Source organism: Oncorhynchus gorbuscha, linkage group LG17 (genome assembly GCF_021184085.1).
Source record: "Oncorhynchus gorbuscha isolate QuinsamMale2020 ecotype Even-year linkage group LG17, OgorEven_v1.0, whole genome shotgun sequence".
Lineage (NCBI taxonomy): Eukaryota > Metazoa > Chordata > Actinopteri > Salmoniformes > Salmonidae > Oncorhynchus > Oncorhynchus gorbuscha.
In genome coordinates, this window is record NC_060189.1 from 43472122 (window position 1) to 43498868 (window position 26747).

Here is a 26747-nt window from a genome sequence, read left to right on the forward strand (position 1 = left end):
TTAGGCTACACACGAAGATGGAGGCAGTATCCCAAATGGGACCCTACTCCGTATGTAGTGAACTACTTTTGACCAGAGCCCATGGTGCTCTACAGTCAGAGTAACATAATGGAATGGCTGCTTCATAAAGGAACAACATCAGAATAATGGATTCCCTCGGAGAGATTTAAATCTTTTAATGAAATCCCTTCTATCCAAACTAAATGTCTTACTGAGAAAGACTTAAATCTACAACAGTCTGTTACGAAGAATGTCGCGTTGGTGTCTGGATAGCTAATTATCTATAGATGGAATTCAGACAATGTGGTGTTTATTAGACACGTCTTTCAGAATTATGTTGATGGTATGTCATACGCCTCAGTAAAACACACACACAGAGAGAGGAAGAGACAGAATATATCACACCACCAGTATCCATCCTTCAACACTGTCATGCTTCATTTTCACCCAGCGCCCCCCCACAAGACATCTGTCAGTCAAAGAAATAGGAACATAAATATCTTCTCTTCCTTCCCAGTCGAAACACCGCCCGACCGTGTGTGTGTGTGTGTTCTGAAGGATGCACCTCTCCCTGCCCTCGCTGTATCAGACGCACAGTCACGCGAAGAGCGCTGGGGGGGTTCGGAGGGCGGTGATTTAGAGAAAACTGCAAAGCAGCACCCCATCCAAAATCAACATTACTTCAAACATGAGGTCATCTAAACATCTGTCTACAGCATGTCCGCCGGGAGTTCAATCAAAGCGCCCGCTACAACATGTACAATTGTTTCTGGAAATAAATATCAGGCCTACAGTAATTCAGCTCTGATTGTGGCAGGCAATCCAATCGCAAACCTGGTCTAGTCTGGAAGTGTAAGGAAAAGGAACGCTCATTTGTAATGGACTCTCTCTTCGTCATCCTCATGGAGTTCCACCACTCACTTTGATTGGTTCTATTTATTTGATTTCCTCCATCTTTTCTTCTTCTTCTTCTTCTTTATTTAAACAAAGTGGGATTTATTTGCCGCCTCATGTTAGGTTCACAGTTTAAAACCAATTCAAATGAAGTATGTTTTAAGTAAGATTCTGACAGTCTACTACATGGACGTCATCTGGGAGTGTATCTAATCATACTTAGGGTGTCTGTCTGATATCGACACGCTCCATTTGCTAAGGATGGATGGTTTACCCAGCCGTTAACGAAAACTGCAAATGTTATGAAGTTACAGGAAATAATCAATACCAGAAACATGAGTAGTTATTCACAGGCAAAGCATTCACTTTTGGGGGCACCTTGGGAGCATCATATCTACTTCTCTTAAAACATCAATATTTGATATATAATTACATTTACATTACATTTAAGTCATTTAGCAGTATTTCTCACATCATACATTCGCAATACTTCACATCAGACAAAAGTCAATGTAATTTTGCAATGTGTATAAGCACGAAAATGATCCTGAACACACACACACACACACACACACACACACACACACACACACACACACACACACACACACACACACACACACACACACACACATACGTTGCCGCTATATGCTACAGACATCCACGAAGTGTTATATTTGCAAGCCAAACTCAGGTTAAGAAACAGCAGAAAGTTATACTGTACCCTCCTGTTGAAAAGTGAAAGAGTAGGTAATTGCTGCCCCATTGTGGTGAAAAGACTGAATTGAAACCATGCCACTTCTCGTTAATTCTTCAGGATTGGTGGGTCCACTGCGGGATGGTTGAGCTAACGTGGGCTAATGCGATTAGCATGAAGTTGTAAGTAACAAGAACATTCCCAGGACATAGACCTATCTGATATTGGCAGAAATCTTAAATTCTTGTTAATCTAACTGCACTGTCCAATTTACAGTAGCTATGATAGTGAAAGAATGCCATGATATTGTTTGAGGAGAGTGCACAGTTTTGAACATGAAAAGTTATTAATAAACAAATTAGGCACATTTGGGCAGTCTTGATACAACATTTTGAACAGAAATGCAAAAACTTTTCCCATACACTACTGCCATCTAGTGGCCAATATCTAAATTGCACATGGGCTGGAATAATACATTATGGCCTTTCTCTTGCATTTCAAAAATGATGGTGCAAAAAAACAAAACAAATTGGCTTTTTCTTTGGATTATATTTTACCAGATCTAATGTGTTATATTCTCCTATATTCATTTCACATCTCCAAACTTCAAAGTATTTCCTTTCAAATGGTACCAAGAAAATCCATATCCTTGCTTCAGGCAGTTAGATTTGGGTGTCATTTTAGATCTTTTTTTTTCTTTAAAGGGCCGATGCCATTGCCACAAACAGCACTGCAGAGATGGTGATGAGCACGATGCAACACTTTCCTCTCACACAGTCAAACACATGTGCAGAGGTTCCCTTCACACTGCTACAACATGGTAGCTATGGGACCAAAACAGCAGAGAAGTTTAGCCACGCACTTCAAGTTTCTTAGTTGTTGCGGAAATTGACCCACTAGTGCCGTTTACTTTGTGCATGTAAGTCACCTTGCGGAGTCTACTTTTAAGTCCATCTATGGGTGAAATGCACTGCCTGCCTCACCTTCAAAAACAACTACATCCCCCACCTCTGAAGAAATATGATGTCAACATCAATCTTCCTCGTTGAACAGAGTGATGATTTAAAAAAATGTCATTGATATAATAGAATATAACTTTATTGTCCATCCAAGGATGGATATTTTCCCTTGGCGTCACCGTACAAGAATAAAGCAATCACATACACAACACACATAGAATCCAGTCAGCCTTGTAAAAACACGTAGAAGACCTGGACACATTCATTCATAACTGGCCACTGCCCTTATCGGAAGGATTATTATTCATCCACTATTGAGGCATCATGATACATACTGTGGGGCTGGCACAATAATCAGATTATTGACTATTAGGGTGGGGTGGGGGGTCCAACTTCCTCTTCAAGTAGATAGGCCTATTGTTTGTTTACCCATTTTTACATGAAAAAAAGTAATGTTGGAAATTTCTCAACAAAGACAGTACTCATTATACGAGTAGTAGGACACTGTCGAGGGGGGAAGCGCCATTTCCCAAAGCTCCAAGCTGTCAAAACCATTCGGGGTGTCACCAAAGCAGTTCTGACGTTTTCGTCTTTTGAGCTTCTAGTCATGAAATCTATGCAGCCTACTCAATCACTTTATTGCTCCTGTTTACAGCCCTCCTGGGCCATATACAGCGTTCCTCACTGAGTTCCCGGAATTCCTATCGGACCTTGTAGTCGGCAAGACGGAGCTGCTCTTCCTCCCGGGGAAGGAGTGCCCGTTCCATGATCTCGCCATCACGGTTGACAACTCCATTGTGTCCTCTTCCCAGAGCGCTAAGAACCTTGGCGTGATCCTGGACAACACCCTGTCGTTCTCAACCAACATCAAGGCGGTGGCCCGTTCCTGTAGGTTCATGCTCTACAACATCCGCAGAGTATGACCCTGCCTCAAACAGGAAGCGGCGCAGGTCCTAATCCAGGCACTTGTCATCTCCCGTCTGGATTACTGCAACTCGCTGTTGGCTGGGCTCCCTGCCTGTGCCATTAAACCCCTTCAACTCATCCAGAACGCCGCAGCCCGTCTGGTGTTCAACCTTCCCAAGTTCTCTCACGTCACCCCGCTCCTCCGTTCTCTCCACTGGCTTCCAGTTGAAGCTCGCATCCGCTACAAGACCATGGTGCTTGCCTACGGAGCTGTGAGGGGAACGGCACCTCAGTACCTCCAGGCTCTGATCAGGCCCTACACCCAAACAAGGGCACTGCGTTCATCCACCTCTGGCCTGCTCGCCTCCCTACCACTGAGGAAGTACAGCTCCCGCTCAGCCCAGTCAAAACTGTTCGCTGCTCTGGCCCCCCAATGGTGGAACAAACTCCCTCACGACGCCAGGACAGCGGAGTCAATCACCACCTTCCGGAGACACCTGAAACCCCACCTCTTTAAGGAATACCTAGGATAGGACAAGTAATCCCTCTCACCCCCCCTTTAAGATTTAGATGCACTATTGTAAAGTGACTGTTCCACTGGATGTCATAAGGTGAATGCACCAATTTGTAAGTCGCTCTGGATAAGAGCGTCTGCTAAATGACTTAAATGTAATGTAAATGTAGTCATAGCAGATAATATTCTAAACTTTGGTGACTTTAATATTCACATGGAAAAGTCCACAGACCCACTCCAAAAGGCTTTCGGAGCCATCATCGACTCAGTGGGTTTTGTCCAACATGTCTCTGGACCCACTCACTGTCACAGTCATACTCTGGACCTAGTTTTGTCCCATGGAATAAATGTGGTGGATCTTAATGTTTTTCCTCATAATCCTGGACTATCGGACCACCATTTTATTATGTTTGCAATTGCAACAAATAATCTGCTCAGACCCCAACTAAGGAACATCAAAAGTCGTGCTATAAATTCACAGAAAACACAAAGATTCCTTGATGTCCTTCCAGATTCCCTCTGTCTACCCAAGGACAAAAATCAGTTAACCACCTAACTGAGGAACTCAATTTAACCTTGTGCAATACCCTAGATGCAGTTACACCCCTAAAAACTAAAAACATTTATCATAAGAAACTAGCTCCCTGGTACACAGAAAATACCCGAGTTCTGAAGCAAGCTTCCAGAAAATTGGAACGGAAATGGCGCCACACCAAACTGGAAGTCTTCAGACTAGCTTGGAAAGACAGTACCGAAGAGCCCTTACTGCTGCTCGATCATCCTATTTTTCTAACTTAATTGAGGAAAATAAGAACAATCCGAAATTTATTTTTGATACTGTGGCAAACCTAACTAAAAAGCAGCATTCCCCAGTGAGGATGGCTTTCACTTCAGCAGTGATAAATTCATGAACTTCTTTGAGGAAAGGATCATGATTATTAGAAAGCAAATTATGGACTCCTCTTTAAATCTGCGTATTCCTTCAAAGCTCAGTTGTCCTGAGTCTGCATCACTCTGCCAGGACCTAGGATCAAGAGAGACGCTCAAGTGTTTTTGTACTACATCTCTTGACACAATGATGAAAATAATCATGGCCTCTAAACCTTCAAGCTGCATACTGGACCCTATTCCAACTAAACTACTGAAAGAGCTGCTTCCTGTGCTTGGCCCTCCTATGTTGAACATAATAAACGGCTCTCTATCCACCGGATGTGTACCAAACTCACTAAAAGTGGCAGCAATAAAGCCTCTCTTGAAAAAGCCCAACCTTTGACCCAGAAAATATTTTTTAAACTATCGGCCTATATCGAATCTTCCATTCTTCTCAACATTTTTTGAAAAGGCTGTTTCGCAGCAACTCACTGCCTTCCTGAAGGCAAACAATGTATACGAAATGCTTCAGTCTGGTTTTAGACCCCATCATAGCACCGAGACTGCACTTGTGAAGGTGGTAAAATACCTTTTAATGGCATCAGACCGAGGATCTGCATCTGTCCTCGATGCTCCTAGACCTTAGTGCTGCTTTTGATACCATCGATCACCACATTCTTTTGGAGAGATTGGAAACCCAAATTAGTCTACACGGACAAGTTCTGGCCTGGTTTAGATCTTATCTGTCGGAAAGATATCAGTTTGTCTCTGTGAATGGTTTGTCCTCTGACAAATCAACTGTAAATTTCGGTGTAAATTTCCATTTTAGGACCACTATTGTTTTCACTATATATTTTACCTCTTGGGGATGTCATTCGAAAACATAATGTTAACTTTCACTGCTATGCGGATGACACACAGCTGTACATTTCAATGAAACATGGTGAAGCCCCAAAATTGCCCTCGCTAGAAGCATGTGTTTCAGACATAAGGAAGTGGATGGCTGCAAACTTTCTACTTTTAAACTCTGACAAAACAGAGATGCTTGTTCTAGGTCCCAAGATACAAAGAGATCTTCTGTTGAATCTGACAATTAATCTTAATGGTTGTACAGTCGTCTCAAGTAAAACGTGAAGGACCTCGCGTTACTCTGGACCCTGATCTCTCTTTTGAAGAACATATCAAGACCATTTCAAGGACAGCTTTTTTTCAATCTACGTAACATTGCAAAAATCAGAAACGTTCTGTCCAAAAATGATGCAGAAAAATGTATCCATGCTTTTGTCACTTCAAGGTTAGACTACTGCAATGCTCTACTTTCCGGCTACCCGGATAAAGCACTAAATAAACTTCAGTTAAGGCTAAATACGGCTGCTAGAATCCTGACTAGAACCAAAAAATGTGATCATATTACTCCAGTGCTAGCATCCCTACACTGGCTTCCTGTCAAGGCAAGGGCTGATTTCAAGGTTTTACTGCTAACCTACAAAGCATTACATGGGCTTGCTCCTACCCCTCTGTCTGATTTGGTCCTGCCGTACCCATGTAAGAGACGCAAACTCGGTCACAACCTTTAAGTCTTTACTGAAGACTTCTCTTCAGTGGGTCATATGATTGAGTGTAGTCTGGCCCAGGAGTGGGAAGGTGAACGGAAAGACTCTGGAGCAACGAACCGCCCTTGCCGTCTCTGCCTTGCCGGTTCCCCTCTTTCCACTTGGATTCTCTGCCTCTAACCTAATTACAGGGGCTGAGTCACTGGCTTACTGGGGCTCTTTCATACCGTCCCTTGGAGGGGTGCATCACTGATGTGATCTTCCTGTCTGGGTTGGCGCCCCCCCAAGTGTTGTGCCATGGCGGAGATCTTTGTGGGCTATACTCGGCCTTGTCTCAGGATGGTAAGTTGTTGTTTGAAGATATCCCTCTCATGGTGTGGGGGCTGTGCTTTGGCAAAGTGGGTGGGGTTATATCCTTCCTGTTTGGCCCTGTCCGGGGGTGTCCTCGAATGGGGCCACAGTGTCTCCTGACCCCTCCTGTCTCAGCCTCCAGTATTTATGCTGCAGTAGTTTATGTGTCGGGGGGCTAGGGTCAGTTTGTTATATCTGGAGTACTTCTCATGTCTTATCCGGTGTCCTGTGTGAATTTAAGTGTGCTCTCTCTAATTCTCTCTTTCTTTCTCTCTCTCAGAGGACCTGAGCCCTGGGACCATGCTTCAGGACTACCTGACATGATGACTCCTTGCTGTCCCCAGTCCACCTGGCCGTGTTGCTGCTCCAGTTTCAACTGTTCTGCCTTATTATTATAATTATTATTGTGTTTTAACTCATCAATCTACACACAATACCCCATAATGACAAAGCAAAAACAGATTCAGACATTTTTGTTAATTTATACCATTTTGAAATATAAAATTTACATAAGTACTCAGAACCTTGTTGAAACATCTTTGGCAGCGATTACAGCCTCAGGTCTTCTTGGGTATGACGCTACAAGCTTGGCACACCTGTATTTGGGGAGTTTCCCGCATTCTTCTCCGATGATCCTCTAAAGCTCTGCCAGGTTGGATGCAGAGCATCGCTGCACAGATTTTTCTCAGGTCTCTCCAGAGAGGTTCGATCGGGTTCAAGTCCGGGCTCTGACTGGGCCACTCAAGGACATTCAGAGACTTGTCCAAAAGCCACTCCTGCATTGTCCTGTTGGAAGGTGAACATTTGTCCAAGTCTTAGGTCCTGAGCACTCTGGAGCAAGTTCATCAAGGATCTCTGTCTACATTGCTCCGTTCATCTTCCCCTCGATCCTGACTAGTCTCCCAGTCCCTGGGTGGGAAAACATCCCCACTGTATGATGCTGCCAACACCATGCTTCACTGTAGGGATGGTGCCAGGTTCCCTCCAGATGTGATGCATGGCATTCCCTCCAAAGAGTTCCATCTTGGTTTCATCAGACCAGAGAATCTAGTTTCTCATGGTCTAAATCCTTTATGTGCCTTTTGGCAAACTCCAAGCAGGCTGTCATGTGCCTTTTCCTGAGGAGTGGCTTCCGTCTGGCCACTCTACCACGAAGGCCTGTATACTGTCTTCCATGAGTTACTGTGCATATCTTGACAGCAGGATAAACGCCTTCACATCAATAACCCTCAAAGCATGATCTCCATGGTCACAAGATTTATTGAGTTGAAACAGTGTGAAACTGAAACAAAGACAACAAATGCCTGCATAAAACAATGTAATTTGTCCTAAAATACAAAGTAGATATGAACTTAACCTGATATTTTGCTCACACGGAAAACTAGCAAAAGCTAGTTTGTAACCTAACATATTGTAGCAATGAAGCTGGTGCTATCCATCTATTCCACAAAGTAAACATACACATCTAAATTCCACAAATAATGCACTGAAACGAAAGATTATTGCAAAAGGATTGAAAATACTCAGACAAAGCTTCCACAAAACAACAAACAGAGCACTCTGAGCTCTCCATGAGGCAACAATGACCAACTTCCTCTTAACAGGTCAAATGACAAGTCATTTTCTAGCTAAAGGAAAATACTCCAGAGCAACAATAGGGGGAGCCAAATGCAAGGTAAGTAATAAGTAAGTACTATAAATAAAAACAGAACAGTCTGATTGGTGGAGTGCTGCATAGATGATTGTCCTTCTGGAAGGTTCTCCCATCTCCACAGAGGAATTCTGGAGCTCTGTCATAGTGACCATCGGATTCTTGGTCAACTCCCTGACCAAGGCCCTTCTCCCCCGATTGCACAGCTAGGCCGGTCAGCCACCTCTAGGAAGAGCCTTGGTGGTTCCAAACGTCTTCCATTTAAGAATAGGGCTCCCAAGTGGCGCAGCTGTCTAAGGCACTGCATCTCAGTGCAAGAGGCGTCACTACTGTCCTTGGTTTGAATCCAGGCTGTATCACATCTGGCCGTGATTGGGAGTCCCATAATTGGCCCAGTGTCGTCCGGGTTTGGCTGGGGTAGGCCATCATAGTAAATAAGAATTTGTTCTTAACTGACTTGCCTAGTTAAATGTTTTTAAAAAAATGGAGGCCACTGTTCTTGGGGACCTTCAATGGTTCAGACATTTTTTGGTACCCTTCCCCAGATCTGTACATCGACACAATCCTGTATCGAAACTCGACGGACAATTCCTTTGACCTCATGGCTTGGTGTTTGCTCTGACATGCACTGTCAACTGTGGTACCTTATATAGACAGGAGCGATAAAATGGCGCCGGGGCAAATGGCAAAAGTTTTACTGGCACGTAACCAATTGTGCTATTATGTAGGGGGTTTTCGCATTGTTTGTAACTTATTTTGTACATAATGTTTCTGCCACCATATCTTACAGAAAAAAAGCTTCACGATATCAGGACAGCGATCACTCACCTCAGATTACACAAAGATGTTTTCTTCAACAAGCAGGAAGCACAGGATGTAATTCGAACACCTGACAAGGCCAACATCCCCGTCATTGGCAAGAGAAAGAGATGCCGGTACAGAGGACACGGAGCAAGGTGCCTCGCAAGGATCCGCAGACGGCGAGTGTGAAAGCTGCCATTACTGTCAGTATTACTTGCCAACGTACAATCAAAGGACAATAAATTACACGAGGTACGATCACGAATATCCTACCAATGGGACATCAGAAATTGTAACATCTTATGTTTCACACAATCGTGGCTGAATGATGACATGGATATTCATGCTAGCGGGTAATACGCTGCACCGGCTAGATAGAACAGCACACTCCGGTAAGATGGGGGGGGGGGGTCTGTGCATATTTGTCAACAACAGCTGGTGCATGAAATCTAAGGAAGTCTCTAGATTTTGCTTGCCTGAAGTAGAATATCTTATGTAAAGCTGTAGACCACACTATTTGCCAAGTGAGTTTTCTATACTTTTCGTGGCTGTTTATTTACCACCACAGACAGACGATGGCACTAAGACACCACTCAAGTCAGCTGTATAAGGAAATAAGCAAACAGGAAACCACTCACCCAGAGGCAGCGCTCCTAGTGGCCGGGGACTATAATGCAGGGAAACTTAAATCAGTTTTACCTCATTTCTATCAACATGTTAAATGCGCCACCAGAGGGAGAAAAATGCTAGATCCCCTGTACTCCACACACAGAGACGCATACAAAGCTCTCCCTCACCCTCCATTTGATAAATCTGACCACAATTCTATCCTCCTCATTCAAATCAAATCAAATTTTATTTGTCACATACACATGGTTAGCAGATGTTAATGCGAGTGTAGCGAAATGCTTGTGCTTCTAGTTCCGACAATGCAGTGATAACCAACAAGTAATCTAACTAACAATTCCAAAACTACTGTCTTATACACAGTGTAAGGGGATAAGGAACATGTACATAAGGATATATGAATGAGTGATGGTACAGAGCAGCATACAGTAGATGGTATCGAGTACAGTATATACATATGAGATGAGTGTGTAGACAAAGTAAACAAAGTGGCATAGTTAAAGTGGCTAGTGATACATGTGTTACATAAGGATGCAGTCGATGTTGTAGAGTACAGTATATACATATGCATATGAGATGAATAATGTAGGGTAAGTAACATTATATAAGGTAGCATTGTTTAAAGTGGCTAGTGATATATTTACATCATTTCCATCAATTCCCATTATTAAAATGGCTGGAGTTGGGTCAGTGTCAATGACAGTGTGTTGGCAGCAGCCACTCAATGTTAGTGGTGGCTATTTAACAGTCTGATGGCCTTGAGATAGAAGCTGTTTTTCAGTCTCTCGGTCCCAGCTTTGATGCACCTGTACTGACCTCGCCTTCTGGATGATAGCGGGGTGAACAGGTAGTGGTTCGGGTGGTTGATGTCCTTGATGATCTTTATGGCCTTCCTGTAACAACGGGTGGTGTAGGTGTCCTGGAGGGCAGGTAGTTTGCCCCCGGTGATGCGTTGTGCAGTCCTCACTACCCTCTGGAGAGCCTTACGGTTGAGGGCGGAGCAGTTGCCGTACCAGGCGGTGATACAGCCCGCCAGGATGCTCTCGATTGTGCATCTGTAGAAGTTTGTGAGTGCTTTTGGTGACAAGCCGAATTTCTTCAGCCTCCTGAGGTTGAATAGGCGCTGCTGCGCCTTCTTCACGACGCTGTCAGTGTGAGTGGACCAATTCAGTTTGTCTGTGATGTGTATGCCGAGGAACTTAAAACTAGCTACCCTCTCCACTACTGTTCCATCGATGTGGATAGGGGGTGTTCCCTCTGCTGTTTCCTGAAGTCCACAATCATCTCCTTAGTTTTGTTGACGTTGAGTGTGAGGTTATTTTCCTGACACCACACTCCAAGGGCCCTCACCTCCTCCCTGTAGGCCGTCTCGTCGTTGTTGGTAATCAAGCCTACCACTGTTGTGTCGTCCGCAAACTTGATGATTGAGTTGGAGGCGTGCGTGGCCACGCAGTCGTGGGTGAACAGGGAGTACAGGAGAGGGCTCAGAACGCACCCTTGTGGGGCCCCGTGTTGAGGATCAGCGGGGAGGAGATGTTGTTGCCTACCCTCACCACCTGGGGGCGGCCCGTCAGGAAGTCCAGTACCCAGTTGCACAGGGCGGGGTCGAGACCCAGGGTCTCGAGCTTGATGACGAGCTTGGAGGGTACTATGGTGTTGAATGCCGAGCTGTAGTCGATGAACAGCATTCTCACATAGGTATTCCTCTTGTCCAGGTGGGTTATGGCAGTGTGCAGTGTGGTTGAGATTGCATCGTCTGTGGACCTATTTGGGCGGTAAGCAAATTGGAGTGGGTCTAGGGTGTCAGGTAGGGTGGAGGTGATATGGTCCTTGACTAGTCTCTCAAAGCACTTCATGATGACGGAAGTGAGTGCTACGGGGCGGTAGTCGTTTAGCTCAGTTACCTTAGCTTTCTTGGGAACAGGAACAATGGTGGCCCTCTTGAAGCATGTGGGAACAGCAGACTGGTATAGGGATTGATTGAATATGTCCGTAAACACACCGGCCAGCTGGTCTGCGCATGCTCGGAGGGCGCGGCTGGGGATGCCGTCTGGGCCTGCAGCCTTGCGAGGGTTAACACGTTTAAATGTCTTACTCACCTCGGCTGCAGTGAAGGAGAGACTGCATGTTTCCGTTGCAGGCCGTGTCAGTGGCACTGTATTGTCCTCAAAGCGGGCAAAAAGTTATTTAGTCTGCCTGGGAGCAAGACATCCTGGTCCGTGACTGGGATGGATTTCATCTTGTAGTCCGTGATTGACTGTAGACCCTGCCACATGCCTCTTGTGTCTGAGCCATTGAATTGAGATTCCACTTTGTCTCTGTACTGACGCTTAGCTTGTTTGATAGCCTTACGGAGGGAATAGCTGCACTGTTTGTATTCAGTCATGTTGCCAGACACCTTGCCCTGATTAAAAGCAGTGGTTCGCGCTTTCAGTTTCACGCGAATGCTGCCATCAATCCACGGTTTCTGGTTAGGGAATGTTTTTATCGTTGCTATGGGAACGACATCTTCGACGCACGTTCTAATGAACTCGCACACCGAATCAGCGTATTCGTCAATATTCCCATCTGACGCAATACGAAACATGTCCCAGTCCACGTGATGGAAGCAGTCTTGGAGTGTGGAGTCAGCTTGGTCTGACCAGCGTTGGACAGACCTCAGCGTGGGAGCCTCTTGTTTTAATTTCTGTCTGTAGGCAGGGATCAGCAAAATGGAGTCGTGGTCAGCTTTTCCGAAAGGGGGGCGGGGCAGGGCCTTATATGCGTCGCGGAAGTTAGAGTAACAATGATCCAAGGTTTTACCACCCCTGGTTGCGCAATCGATATGCTGATAAAATTTAGGGAGTCTTGTTTTCAGATTGGCTTTGTTAAAATCCCCAGCTACAATGAATGCAGCCTCCAAATAAAGTTCGTTCAGAGCCATCGATGTGTCTGCTTGGGGGGGATATATACGGCTGTGATTATAATCGAAGAGAATTCTCTTGGAAGATAATGCGGTCTACATTTGATTGTGAGGAATTCTAAATCAGGTGAACAGAAGGATTTGAGTTCCTGCTTACAAGCGAAAATTAAAGCAGGAAGCACCAGTGATTCGGTCAATAAAAAAAGTGGTCAGATGAAGCAGATGCTAAACTACAGGACTATGCTGGAATGGTCCAAACACACCAAGACAGTTGTTTCTTGGAGTGGCATAACAAAGCCTATTCCCCCTCAGGAAACTGAAAAGATTTGGCATGGGTCCTCAGATCCTCAAAAGGTTCTACAACTGCAACAACGAGAGCATGGTACGACTCATCGCCTGGTACGGCAACTGCTCGGCCTCCGACCCCAAGGCACTACAGAGGGTAGCGCGTACGGCCCAGTACATCAAGCTTCCAGCCATCCAGGACCTCTATACCATGCGGTGTCAGAGGAAGGCCCTAAAAATGGTCAAGGACCCCAGCCACCCCAGTTATAGACTGTTCTCTCTGCTACAGCATGGCAAAAGATACCAGAGCTCCAAGTCTAGGACCAAAAGGCTTCTCAACAGCTTTTACCACCAAACCATAAGACTCCTGAAAAAGTAATCAAATGGCTACCCAGACTATTTGCATCGTCCCGCCCCCACAACCCCTCTTTTACACTGCTGCTACTTTGTTTATAAACTATGCATAGTCACTTTAACTATACATTCATGTACAGTGGGGCAAAAAAGTATTTAGTCAGCCACCAATTGTGCAAGTTCTCCCACTTAAAAAGATGAGAGGCCTGTCATTTTCATCATAGGTAAACTATGACAGACAAAATGAGAAAAAAATAAGAGAAAAATCACATTGTAGGATTTTGTATGAATTTATTTGCAAATTATGGTGGAAAATAAGTATTTGGTCACCTACAAACAAGCAAGATTTCTGGCTCTCACAGACCTGTAACTTCTTCTTTAAGAGGCTCCTCTATCCTCCACTCGTTACCTGTATTAATGGAACCTGTTTGAACTTGTTATCAGTATAAAAGACACCTGTCCACAATCTCAAACAGTCACACTCCAAACTCCACTATGGCCAAGACCAAAGAGCTGTCAAAGGACACCAGAAACAAAATTGTAGACCTGCACCAGGCTGGGAAGACTGAATCTGCAATAGGTAAGCAGCTTGGTTTGAAGAAATCAAATGTGGGAGCAATTATTAGGAAATGGAAGACATACAAGATCACTGATAATCTCCCTCGATCTGGGGCTCCACGCAAGATCTCACCCCGTGGGGTCAAAACGGTGAGCAAAAATCCCCGAACCACACGGGGGGACCTAGTGAATGACCTGCAGAGAGCTGGGACCAAAGTAACAAAGCCTACCATCAGTAACACACTACGCCGCCAGGGACTCAAATCCTGCCGTGCCAGACGTGTCCCCCTGCTTAAGCCAGTACATGTCCAGGCCAGTCTGAAGTTTACTAGAGAGCATTTGGATGATCCAGAAGAAGATTGGGAGAATGTCATATGGTCAGATGAAACCAAAATATAACTTTTTGGTAAAAACTCTACTCGTCGTGTTTGGAGGACAAAGAATGCTGAGTTGCATCCAAAGAACACCATACCTACTGTGAAGCATGGGGGTGGAAACGTCATGCTTTGGGGCTGTTTTTCTGCAAAGGGACCAGGATGACTGATCCGTGTAAAGGAAAGAATGAATGGGGCCATGGATCGTGAGATTTTGAGTGAAAACCTCCTTCCATCAGCAAGGGCATTGAAGATGAAACATGGCTGGGTCTTTCAGCATGACAATGATCCCAAACACACCGCCCGGGCAACGAAGGAGTGGCTTCGTAAAAAGCATTTCAAGGTCCTGGAGTGTCCTAGCCAGTCTCCAGATCTCAACCCAATAGAAAATCTTTGGAGGGAGTTGAAAGTCAGTGTTGCCCAGCAACAGCCCCAAAACGTCGCTGCTCTAGAGGAGAACTGCATGGAGGAATGGGCCGAAATACCAGCAACAGTGTGAAAACCTTGTGAAGACTTACAGAAAACGTTTGACCTCTGTTATATACCCTTTGTTGGCAATGACAAAGTATTGAGATAAACTTTTGTTCTTGACCAAATGCTTATTTTCCACCATAATTTGCAAATAAATTCATTAAAAATCCTAGAATGTGATTTTCTGTTAAACAAATTCTCATTTTGTCTGTCATAGTTGAAGTGTACCTATGATGAAAATTACAGGCCTCATCTTTTTAAGTGGGAGAACTTGCACAATTGGTGGCTGACTAAACATTTTTGCCCCACTGTACATACTAACCGGTGACCCCGCACATTGGCTACCCGGACTATCTGCATTGTGTCCTGCCACCCACCAACCCCTCTTTTACGCTACTGCTACTCTCTGTTTATCATAAAGCTTACAGACTGAATAATTGCAGAAGAGCACTGTCGTCAGATGAACAAATAATAGTTTGACATACAATTCAAATAGTTCAATGTAGAAAAGTGTCTGTATTTTTTTTTTTCAAGGTCCACTGTTTAACATTGTGTCTAGAGTGAAATAGACATTTAAAGACATTGTAACCGTTCTTTGCATAATGCTCAGCCGTGTTATAGTAGTTCGCTAAACTACAGAGTATGCTGTCCATTGAAGTAGTTGTTTCTGGCTCATTTGATATCCAATTCAGAATGAATAATAACAAGGTTTGTGGTAGTTTGAAAGGGTTTAATCCACCTTTGGCCAGGAGTGTTTCCAATTCACATAACCTGACAAGAAAACTCCCAACCCTATAGTCATAGCACAGATTAAAAGGTTAGCAAGCTATCTATAATAATAATAATAATACACATATTTTGACATAGCCTATGAATAGGAGCCTATGAATAGGACCCAGAGTTTTACCTGACCAGATCATTAGATCAGAAAAAACTCCAGGCCCCAGAAAAGACTAGTACACATTTTGCCACACCACTTTGGAACCGGTGGTGCCACCTCTGTGCCTATAACATAAGCTACACACAGAACAAATAGGCTACAATATATAGATTAGAGTGTAAAGAATATTTTCAGTATTTCGGCATCTATTTTTAATCAATAATGAAATCCTATTATTTCAGCCAAAAATGCTTGACTACAATTAAAAGGAAAAATCTACCCAAAACCACTCATTCCTTTCATTTACAGTGTTAAATAACACCAATATGTGGGAACAATATTTTTGTTGTGAACAAATGTTTCATTTTGGCATTATAGTAAGGTTTGTAGCAACATGGAGAATCAGTCTAGTGAGAGTGACTATCACAGTGCTACGTCATACCGGATGGATTTCTGCCTTCTTGAAATGGCAATAACTCAGATAAACAGGGAATCAATAGAAGCATAGTGGGGGTGATGAGGGTGGGGTAGAGAGAATGTCTGCTAATAGAGGAATATTAAAGGCCCAGTGTACTGCTTTAGTGAATAAAATATATATACCGTAATTGCTGGACTATAAGCCGCTACTTTATTCCCACGCTTTGAACCTCGGGGTTTATACAATGACGCGGCTAATTTATGGATTTTTCCCGCTTTCACAAGATTCATGCCGCCAAAAAACTGAGCACAGTCACATGACGTAAAATCGAGCGCGCTCAAACTTCCCATCATTCTGATTACAGTAGTAATTTTGTCACCCTCATCATGGCAAAGACACGGAGAAATGCATATGATGCAGCTTTCAAGTTGAAGGCGATCGATCTGGCTGTTGGAAAAGGAAAGAGAGCTGCTGCACGGGAGCTTGGCCTTAATGAGTCGATGATAAGACGTTGGAAACCGCAGCGTGAGGAACTGACTCAGTGCAGAAAGACAACAAAAGCTTTCAGAGGGAAGAAAAGCAGATGGCCCAAAGTAATTTGCAGCCACTCGACATCAGTTTAAAATCGTGCATTTAAGGTGGCGCTCCTTGTTCAGTGGGAGGCTTGGATGACAAGTGGGGAGAAATCCTTCACTAAAACGGGCCGCATGCGAAGAGCAACTTATGGTCAAGTCTGCCAGTGGGTCCTGACAGCGTGGAGCATTGTCAAAAAATCCACTATCATCAACGGGTTTCGAAAGGCTGGACTGCTGCGTGTTGAAGGGGCAGCATGAGCTCAGCGGGGTATTTGCCTCCGTATGAAAGTGACGAGAGCGACAATGAAAACGATCCAACATCGGATGAAGCAATTCTGAGGCTATTCATCTCCGACACCGAAGGAGATGACTTCAGTGGTTTCAGTGGACAGGAGGAAGATAGTGACCAAGTTAATTTGTTTCAATGTACCGGTAGGCACCTGCGGCTTATAGACATGTGCGGCGTATTTATGTACAAAATAGATATTTTTTTATAATTCAGTGGGTGCGGTTTATATTCAGGTGCGCTTAATAGTCCAGCAATTACGGTAAACAAAATTCAACGCACACTTAACCAGCATGGCTACCACAGCATTCTGCAGCGATACGCCATCCCATCTGCTTTGCGCTTAGTGGGACTATCATTTGTTTTTCAACAGGACAATGACCCAACACACCTCCAGGCTGTGTAAGGTTGATTTGACCAAGAAGGAGAGTGATGGAGTGCTGCAGATGACCTGGCCTCCACAATCACCTAACCTCAACCCAATTAAGATGGTTTGAGATTAGCTGGACCGCAGAGTGAAAGAAAAACAGCCAACAAGTGCTCAGCATTTGTGGAAACTCCTTCAAGACTGTAGGAAAATCATTCCAGGTGATGCCGGTTGAGAGAATCCCAAGAGTGTGCAAAGCTGTCATCAAGGCAAAGGGTGGCTACTTTGAAGAATCTCAAACATATTTTGGTTACTACATGATTACATGTGTTATTTCATAGTTTTGATGTCTCCACTGTTATTCTAGATTGTAGAAAATAGTAAAAAATAAAGAAAAACCCTTGAATGAGTACGTGACTCCAAACTTTTGACTGGTTCTGTACAGTTGAAGTTTACATATACCTTAGCCAAATATATTTAAACTCAGTTGCACAATTCTAGACATTTAATCCTTGTAAAAATCCCTGTCTTAGGTCAATTAGGATCACCATTTTATTTTAAGAATGTGAAATGCCAGAATAATAGAGTGAATGATTTCTTTCAGCTTTTATTTCTTTCATCACATTCCCACTGGGTCAGAAGTTTACATACACGGAACTAGTATTTGGTAGCATTACCTTTCAATTGTTTAACTTGGGTCAAACATTTCAGGTAGCCTTCCACAAGCTTCCCACAATAAGTTGGGTGAACTTTGGCCCATTCCTCCTGACAGAGCTGGTGTAACTGAGTCAGGTTTGTAGGCCTACTTGCTCCGACACGCTTTTTCAGTTCTGACCACACATTTTCTATAGGATTGAGGTCATGGCTTTGTGATGGCCACTCCAATACCTTGACTTGGTTCTCCTTAAGCCATTTTGCCACAACTTTGGAAGTATGCTTGGGGTCATTGTCCATTTGGAAGACCCATTTGCAACCAAGCTTTAACTTCCTGACAGATTTCTTGAGATGTTGCTTCAATATATCCACATCATTTTCCTCGTGATGCCAACTATTTTCTGAAGTGCACCAGTCCCTCCTGCAGCAAAGCACCTCCACAACATGATGCTGCCACCCCCGTGCTTCACGGTTGGGATGGTGTTCTTTGGCTTGCAAGCCTCCACCTTTTTCCTCCAAACATAACAATGGTCATTATGGTCAAACAGTTCTATTTTTGTTTCATCAGGGCAGAGGACATTTTTTCAAAAAGTACGATCTTTGTCCCCATGTGCAGTTGCAAACCGTAGTCTGGCTTTTTTATGGCAGTTCTGGAGCAGTGGCTTCTTCCTTGCTGAGCAGCCTTTCAGGTTATGTCAATATGGGACTCGCTTTACTTTGGATATAGATACTTTAGTAGCGGTTTCCTCCAGCATCTTCACAAGGTCCTTTGCTGTTGTTCTGGGATTGATTTGCACTTTACGCACCAAAGTATGTTAATCTCTAGGAGACGCGTCTCCTTCCTGAGAGGTATGACGGCTGCGTGGTCCCATGGTATTTATACTAGCGTACTATTGTTTGTACAGATGAACGTCGTAACTTCAGGCGTTTGGAAATTGCTCCCAAGAATGAACCAGACTTGTGGAGGTCTACAATTTTTTTCAGAGGTCTTGGCTGAAGCAAAGAGTCACTGAGTTTGAAGGTAGGCCTTGAAACACATCCACAGGTACACCTCCAATTGACTCAAATGATCTCAAATCAGGAGCTTCTTAAGCCATGACATAATTTTCTGGAATTTTCCAAGTTGTTTAAAGGCACAGTCAATTTAGTGTATGTAAACGTCTGACACACTGGAATTGTGAAACATTGGATTATAAGTGAAATAACCTGTCTAAACAATTCTTGGAAAAATTATTTTTTTGTCATGCACAAAGTAGATGTCCTAACCAACTTGCCAAAACTATAGTTTATTAACAAGAAATTTGTGGAGTGGTTGAAAAACGAGTTTTAATGACTCCAACCTAAGTGTATGTAAACTTCCAACTTCAACTGTATATATATATATTTTTTTTGGGGGGGGTGATTGAATTCAAGAGGCGTTGACGGGAGAGGGACTTGCATGCACACATTTTCATAAACCAACAAGCAGCCGCATACTGTATTTTGAAAGGAATCTGGAATGCGGAACCCAATGCGGACAGTAATGTTTTCAGAAGGCATAAAAGGCAAAAAAAAAAGGAGACCATCCGGTACGAAACTGTTTGAATAGTTCAGAGTTCATCACAACAATGATATCACTTCTTGAATGATGTCTACAGTAAAAACAACTATTCAGATAGACATTATGGAAAGCAATATTCCCACTAAAACTGACATTCTACAGTAGGCATGTTGGAAAATTTACTTAAACAAGCGCAGCCGCTTATTCATTTGAACCATTACAACCGATTGTAGACCATATTTCACATACTAAAAGTGTTACTAACCTAAAGTTTGTCTTACCTGCTGATCCACCGGCAATGATCTGGTGAGATGCCTCCCGTAATAAACCTTGCTTTTTGGGGGATGTCATGTTGTTTCGTTAGTCTGCCTGCAAAAGCACACATCACATCAACATGAGTTCACTGACATACCTTCCAGAAAAACGCGATACAAAATCTACAGTAAGTTCATTTCAACGTGGTGAAATACAATGTGTAACTATGACCTAGTGATTTTTTGGGGGGTTGACCAAAATGTCGAGTATGTCCCAAACACGGGCAACTGCAACTGGAATTTCAGGCTATTCAAACTTCGGGTTTACCTGTTAGTGGATCAGAAATGACAGTTTGGGCATATTCATAAAACCGATTCTGTTGAAAAACGTGTTTTAAACGGAAGAACACGAAACGGGGCGGGACCTACCTGAATTTATCCAATAGAAACTCTCTATGGACATATTCTGCCTCTTGTCAATTTCGCTTCGAGCTTAACGTTGACCAGCGCAATAGCAAAATGATGCATTTCCGAGTTGTGTAGCCCATAGAGATAGATAGAGAACTCCTTTGCAACTGTGCAGAATGGGTATCGGGAGGGATCAGCCAATGAAGTTGGAAGTCCCACCCAGTTGGCTACGTTAAAATGGAAGCCCTAAATGGCGCTAAAATGACCTTCTGTCCACAAGAGGCCTCTATCATTCTCTATGGTGTAGCCCTACTCGACAAACTCAATTTAATTTTAACCTTGACGATGGTAAGGTTTCTACGGTAGTGGTGCATGATGTAACAGCATAGCCTACAAGAAAAACTCAAAACATATAATGTATTTGGAAATACACGTGGAAAGATACTCAAATACACTGACTCAAATACACTCCCATGCATTTAACCCATGTATTTGAAAATACTCTCAAATAGGGTTAGTATTTGTTAAGTTACTAACATAGTGTGATACCTAAGCTGTCATGGTGCGGCAGGTAGCCTAGTGGTAAGAGCGTTGGGCCCCGAGCAGACAAGGTAAAAGATATGTCGTTCTGCCCCTGAACAAGGCAGTTAACCCACCGTTCCTAGGACGTCATTTGTAAATAATAATTTGTTCTTAACTGACTTGCCTAGTTAAATAAATAAAACATGTGTGCAATACGTCGTTTTTGTAACAGCCTAAACATTATGAAACTTATATTCGATCAAATAAGCCTCACATAAATTCAACAGTCTCTCCATAGACCTCCATCCGAAAAAGGGCCTATCTCACTCTGACAGATTTTGGGCGGAGTACTATCTTCTTGCGTCACCCCCTCTCTGTAAACGGGTTCAATGGGTATGCCGTCATCATAGTGGGCGTGGCACACGTCTCAAGCGGCATAATATTAAATAATGATATAGTTACATTTGAGGTTAAAGATCTGCTCTCACACTTTTGGGAAAGGGCTTGTGAAGAAAAATCTTATTGCAAGAACTGGGAGCTCTTTAAATTTGAGGTGTCCAAATATCTTAGAAAATATGGTAGTAATCTTGCTAAGACCAGAAGAACTGAGGAGGAAAATGTGATCATTAAGATCACTTCCCTTTCTCAGAGGTCTCCAGCTGACCTCTTGGGGGAGGAGAAGATGGAACTAATTGAGTTACAAAATAAACTGGATAATATATATAAATTAAAAGCAGAAGGAGCCTTTATTAGATCTAGGAAAAAATGGATTCAGGAGGGAGAACAGAATTCATCCTATTTCTTTAGACTTGAGAAATTTCACTCTAAAAATAACACTATCCATATGTTAAACATTGATGGTGTTATTACAGATGACCAAAATTAATCGCTAAATACTGCAGCAATTTTTTCAGAAAATTGTATAGCTCTACGTACTGTCAGGAATCCACAGATATGTTGTTTAACTCACTGAATAATGTTCACTCTATCAGTGATATAGAATCTAAACAGTGTGATGAACCCATCAAAGTTGAAGAGATTATAGAGTCTATCAAACATCTAAAGAACAATAAATCACCAGGTGTTGATGGAATTACATCAGAATTTTACAAATTATTTTCTGAACAAGTAGCTCCCTTCCTATTTGAAGTCTTTTTAGAGAGTATTAAAAACAATGTTCTCCCTCCTACAATGAGTCAGGGGTTAATAACACTGATACCTAAGCCTAAAAAAGAAGTACTGCTCATCGATAACTGGCGTCCAATTTGTCTTCTTAATAATGACTATAAGATATTAGCCTCACTACTTGCAAAAATAATTAAAGAAGTTCTGGATGCAATCATTGATGAAACACAGTCTGGCTTCATGAGGAACAGACATATTTCTAACAATGTCACATTAGTATTAGACGTACTTGACTACTCAGACCTAATAACTGAGGATAGCTTCATATTATTTTTAGATTCTTATAAAGCATTTGACACAGTAGAGCATCAGTTTCTCTTCCACTCCCTTGAGAGACTTGGCTTTGGGGATTTTTTCTGTAAGGCTATTAAGACTCTCTATGCAAATGGTAACAGCTCTATCAAATTGAAATATGGCACCTCACCTAGATTTGAGTTAAAGAGAGGAATTAGGAAAGGTTGTCCTATCTCTCCGTACCTGTTTTTATTAATCACCCAACTTCTTGCAAATTCTTTAAATAATAGTCCTGTACAAGGTATTTCCATAGCTGGTAAAGAAATTATTATAAGCCAGCTGGCTGACGATACTACACTTTTTCTGACAGACGCTAACCAAATTCCCATATCGATCAATGTGATACAATCCTTTTCCAAAGCGTCTGGTCTATTTCTTAACATTAAGAAATGTGAACTCATGGCTGTCAAAGATTGTGTGACACCTTCATATAATGGTATTCCAGTAAAAGAAGAACTTACATATGTAGGCATAACCATTACAAAGGATCAGCAGTCTAGAAGTCTAGAGGCTTACTAAATTTTAACCCTCTTAAAACCCAGAAGAAACTAAATCAATGGCTACAGAGGGACTTATCTTTAAAAGGTAGAGTCCTAATAACCAAGGCTGAAGGTATCTCTAGACTAACATATGGTGCTCTATCTTTATATCTTGACCGTAATATAAGCAAGGAGATAGACCAGATGCTTGTCAACTTTCTTTGGAGAAACCGTACCCATTACATTAGGAAAACTGTTGTAATGAACACTTATGAGAATGGTGGACTGAATTTTCTGGATTTTATTACTTTAAATAATACTTTAAAGATCAATTGGATAAAACAATTCCTAAGAAGACCCACTTCTATCTGGAATTTTATTCCTCATCATCTCTTCTCTACTTTTGGTGGCCTTAACTTCATGTTGTTTTGCAATTATAATATTGAAGTGAAACTTTCTGCTTTTCATCGGCAGATTTTCTTGTCATGGTCCTTAATTTATAAACACAATTTTTCTCCACACAGATATTATATATGGAATAATCGGGATATATTGTATAAAAATACCTCTCTGTTTTTAGAATATTGGTTCAGAAATAATATCCTATTGGTGAGCCAACTGGTAAATGCAGAGGGTCTTTTAGTCAGTTATAAAGAATTCTTATCACTTTACAAGGTCCCTGTAACACCTAAAGATTTTGCAATTATTTTAGATGCCTTTCCCTCAGGTGTTGCTCTGTTATTCAGGAACATGTCAAGACCTGACCCTCAGAGCCTACCTTCTATTGACCCTGTTGACTCAACAGTAGGAAAGATTTGTTTCTCTTTTGGTCCAATCAACAACAGAGCGATACGATCCTTGTTTCAGCAGGATGTTGTATCTATCTACCTTATGTCATGCCTTATTGGAATGGATTTATTGATAATATCTGTTGGAAAAAAGTTTGAATGTTGCCACAAACATACCTACTTGTTAACAAAATTAAGGAAGTTTCCTTTAAAATTATTCAGAAATATTATCCTGCCAACCACTATATGAAGAAGTTTAAGGAAAACATCAACTCAAATTGCTCCTTTTGTAATGATCACCCAGAAACAGTTGTGTATCTTTTTTGGCATTGTATGCATGTAAGAAAACTGTGGCTAGACATCAGTAGGTTTATAATTGAACACATTTATGAAGATTTTACACTATTGTGGAGAGATGTACTGTTTGGATTCTTTACATACAATAGAAATAAGCGGAATCATTTTTATGTAATTAATTTAATTATTCTTTTGGACAAATTTCATATACACAAATGTAAATTTACAAACAGAAAACCACATTTTCGTATCCTACAAAAAGAAATTGAACTGTATTTTAAGACGGTTAAATGCTCTACTAACAAAAAAGCTGTTAGAATTGTAAGTATATGCATGTCCCTTAAGGTCCTTGTGTAATTGTAATGTGATATTGTACCCCCTAGCTTGATTGTCCATTGTTTGTAATCTGTGTATGCTTGTGTTCCCTCATGTGCTTTATGTATTGATTTGTTGTTAATAAAAAAAAACATATACAAAAAAATAATAATAAAAATAAAAAATAAAAATAATAATAGTAAGTAAAATGATACATAGCCTTCTGAGGTAAACAATGCTAAGGCTATGAAAAAAACTAAGAAAGGATATTCAGTGTCTCATTACAACATATTTTGTAATGGGATGTAATTGTGAATCAAAATGACTATTTTCTTAATACTCTCACCTTTTTTAGAATATTGTCCCTGTTACTGTCAAATAATGGAGAATTTTTGGGGGAGGTTTGTGAAATACATGTTTCTTAACAGAAATCAATTTTTTAAATAGGATCAATTTAATTTTCCTCAAATTTGCAATCAGCTAGCTTGATAGTGAAAGCTAGCGTAGCTGGATTTTACTTAGAAAGATATGACTTCACCAACTTTAAAAAACCCTAGCAAGCTATATTCATAATCATACAGGTATATGACTAAAAACGTTTATTTTGAAGTATCTGACTAGGGTGACAATAAAACAGTCATTGGAATTGTTGAGGGGTGAGGGGGTCTTTCTGGTTGCATTCAACAAAATGTCCACTAGAGTTTAATGTTGAGAATGTTGAGCTGATAAGCCTAAATGTATAATGAACTAAAATATAAACACAACATGCAACAATTTACAATGATTTTACTGAGCTACAATTCATATAAGGAAATCAGTCAATTGAAATATATTATTTTGGCACTAATCTATGGATTTCACAAGACTGGGCAGACTGGGCAGGGGCGGAGCCATGGGTGGGCCTGGGACGGCATAGGCCCACCTACTGGGGAGCCAGGCCCAGCCAGTCAGAATTAGTTTTTCCCCACAAAGGGCTTTATTACAGACAAAAATAATCCTCAGTTTTCATCAGCTGGCTGGGTGGCTGGTCTCACACAATCTCGCAGGTGAAGAAACCAGATGTTGAGGTCCTGGGCTGGAGTGGTAACATGTGGTCTGCATGTGGTGGACATTCATGCAGTCAGCATGAAATTGCACACTCCCACACTCCCTCAAAACGAAACATGTGTGGCATTGTGTTGTGTGACAATACAGCACATTTTTGAGTGGCCTTTAATTGTCCCCAGCACAAGGTGCACCTGTGTAATAATGATGCTGTTTAATCAGCTTCTTGATATACCACATCTGTCAGGTTGATGGATTCTCTTGGCTAAGGAGAAATGCTCACTACCAGGGATGTAAACACAATATGTGCACAACATTTGAGAGAAATAAGCTTTTTGTGCATATGGAACATTTCTGGGATCTTTTATTTCAGCACATGAAACATGGGACCAACACTTTACATGTAGTGTTTAGATTTTTATTCAGTATAATTCATGTAATACATTTATAGGCTACACAATTTCTACATAATATAATTATATTAAAGTATGATGATATTAATAATACTAATTCAATATTAATACTAACAATAAATGACAATGATTATTGTTCCACAAAAATAGCTAATTTCCAAAAATATATATTTAATTTGTATTAATTATTTTATTTTATCATTGAAATATAGAAATAACTCATATACGCTCATTTCTCCTTCTTTACAATAAATAATTGTGTCCCATTTTTGCTAATCAAGTTGTCCAAATTTCTCAATATTGGCTGAAAAAATACAATATTTTGTATAGTGTAGTAGAGTTCTTAAGCTATTTAGAATGGTATCATGTTGGGGGTTAAAAAGATGAGAGAGGCCTGTAATTTTCATCATAGGTACACTTCAACTATGACAGACAAAATGAGAAAAAAATCCAGAAAATCACATTGTAGGATTTTTTTATGAATGTATTTGCAAACTATGGTGGGAAATAAGTATAGTTATTTGCATGTCATAGTTGAAGTGTACCTATGATGAAAATTACAGGCCTCTCTCATCTTTTTAAGTGGGAGAACTTGCACAATTGGTGGCTGATTAAATACTTTTTTGCCCCACTGTATCTCACTGGTCATCCCCAAAGCAAACACCTACTTTGGCCGCCTTTCCTTTCAGTTCTCTGCTGCCAATGACTGGAACAAATTGCAAAAAATACTGAAGTTGAAGACTTATATCTCCCTCACTAACTTCAAGCATTGGATGTCAGAGCAGCTTACTGATCACTGCAGCTGTACACAGCCCATCTGTAAATAGCCAATCTAACCAACTACAGTGCCTTGCGAAAGTATTCGGCCCCCTTGAACTTTGCGACCTTTTGCCACATTTCAGGCTTCAAACATAAAGATATAAAACTGTATTTTTTTGTGAAGAATCAACAACAAGTGGGACACAAACATGAAGTGGAACGACATTTATTGGATATTTCAAACTTTTTTAACAAATCAAAAACTGAAAAATTGGGCGTTCAAGGGGGCCGAATACTTTCGCAAGGCACTGTACCTACCTCATCCCCATATTTGTTTTTAGTTTTTTTCTGCTCTTTTTTTTGCACACCAGTATTTCTACTTGCACATCCTCATCTGCACATCTTTCACTCCAGTGTCAATTGTTAAATTGTAATAACTTCGCCACTATTGGCCTATTTATTGCCTTACCTCCTTACTTCATTTGCACATACTGTATACAGA

The 26747-nt window shown here is 41.7% G+C and overlaps 1 long non-coding RNA gene across 1 annotated transcript in view; it reads right to left on the reverse strand.

Annotated features, from left to right (window-relative positions):
• LOC124002207 overlaps window positions 1-20084 on the reverse strand; it is a 33231-nt gene extending 13147 nt beyond the window's left edge. The window contains exons 1-2 of the long non-coding RNA XR_006832948.1: window positions 19974-20084; window positions 19769-19856 (exon numbers count right to left, since the gene is read on the reverse strand). This is a non-coding gene — a long non-coding RNA (uncharacterized LOC124002207). The remainder of the gene's footprint in view (window positions 1-19768; window positions 19857-19973) is intronic.
• Window positions 20085-26747: the final 6663 nt, after the last annotated feature.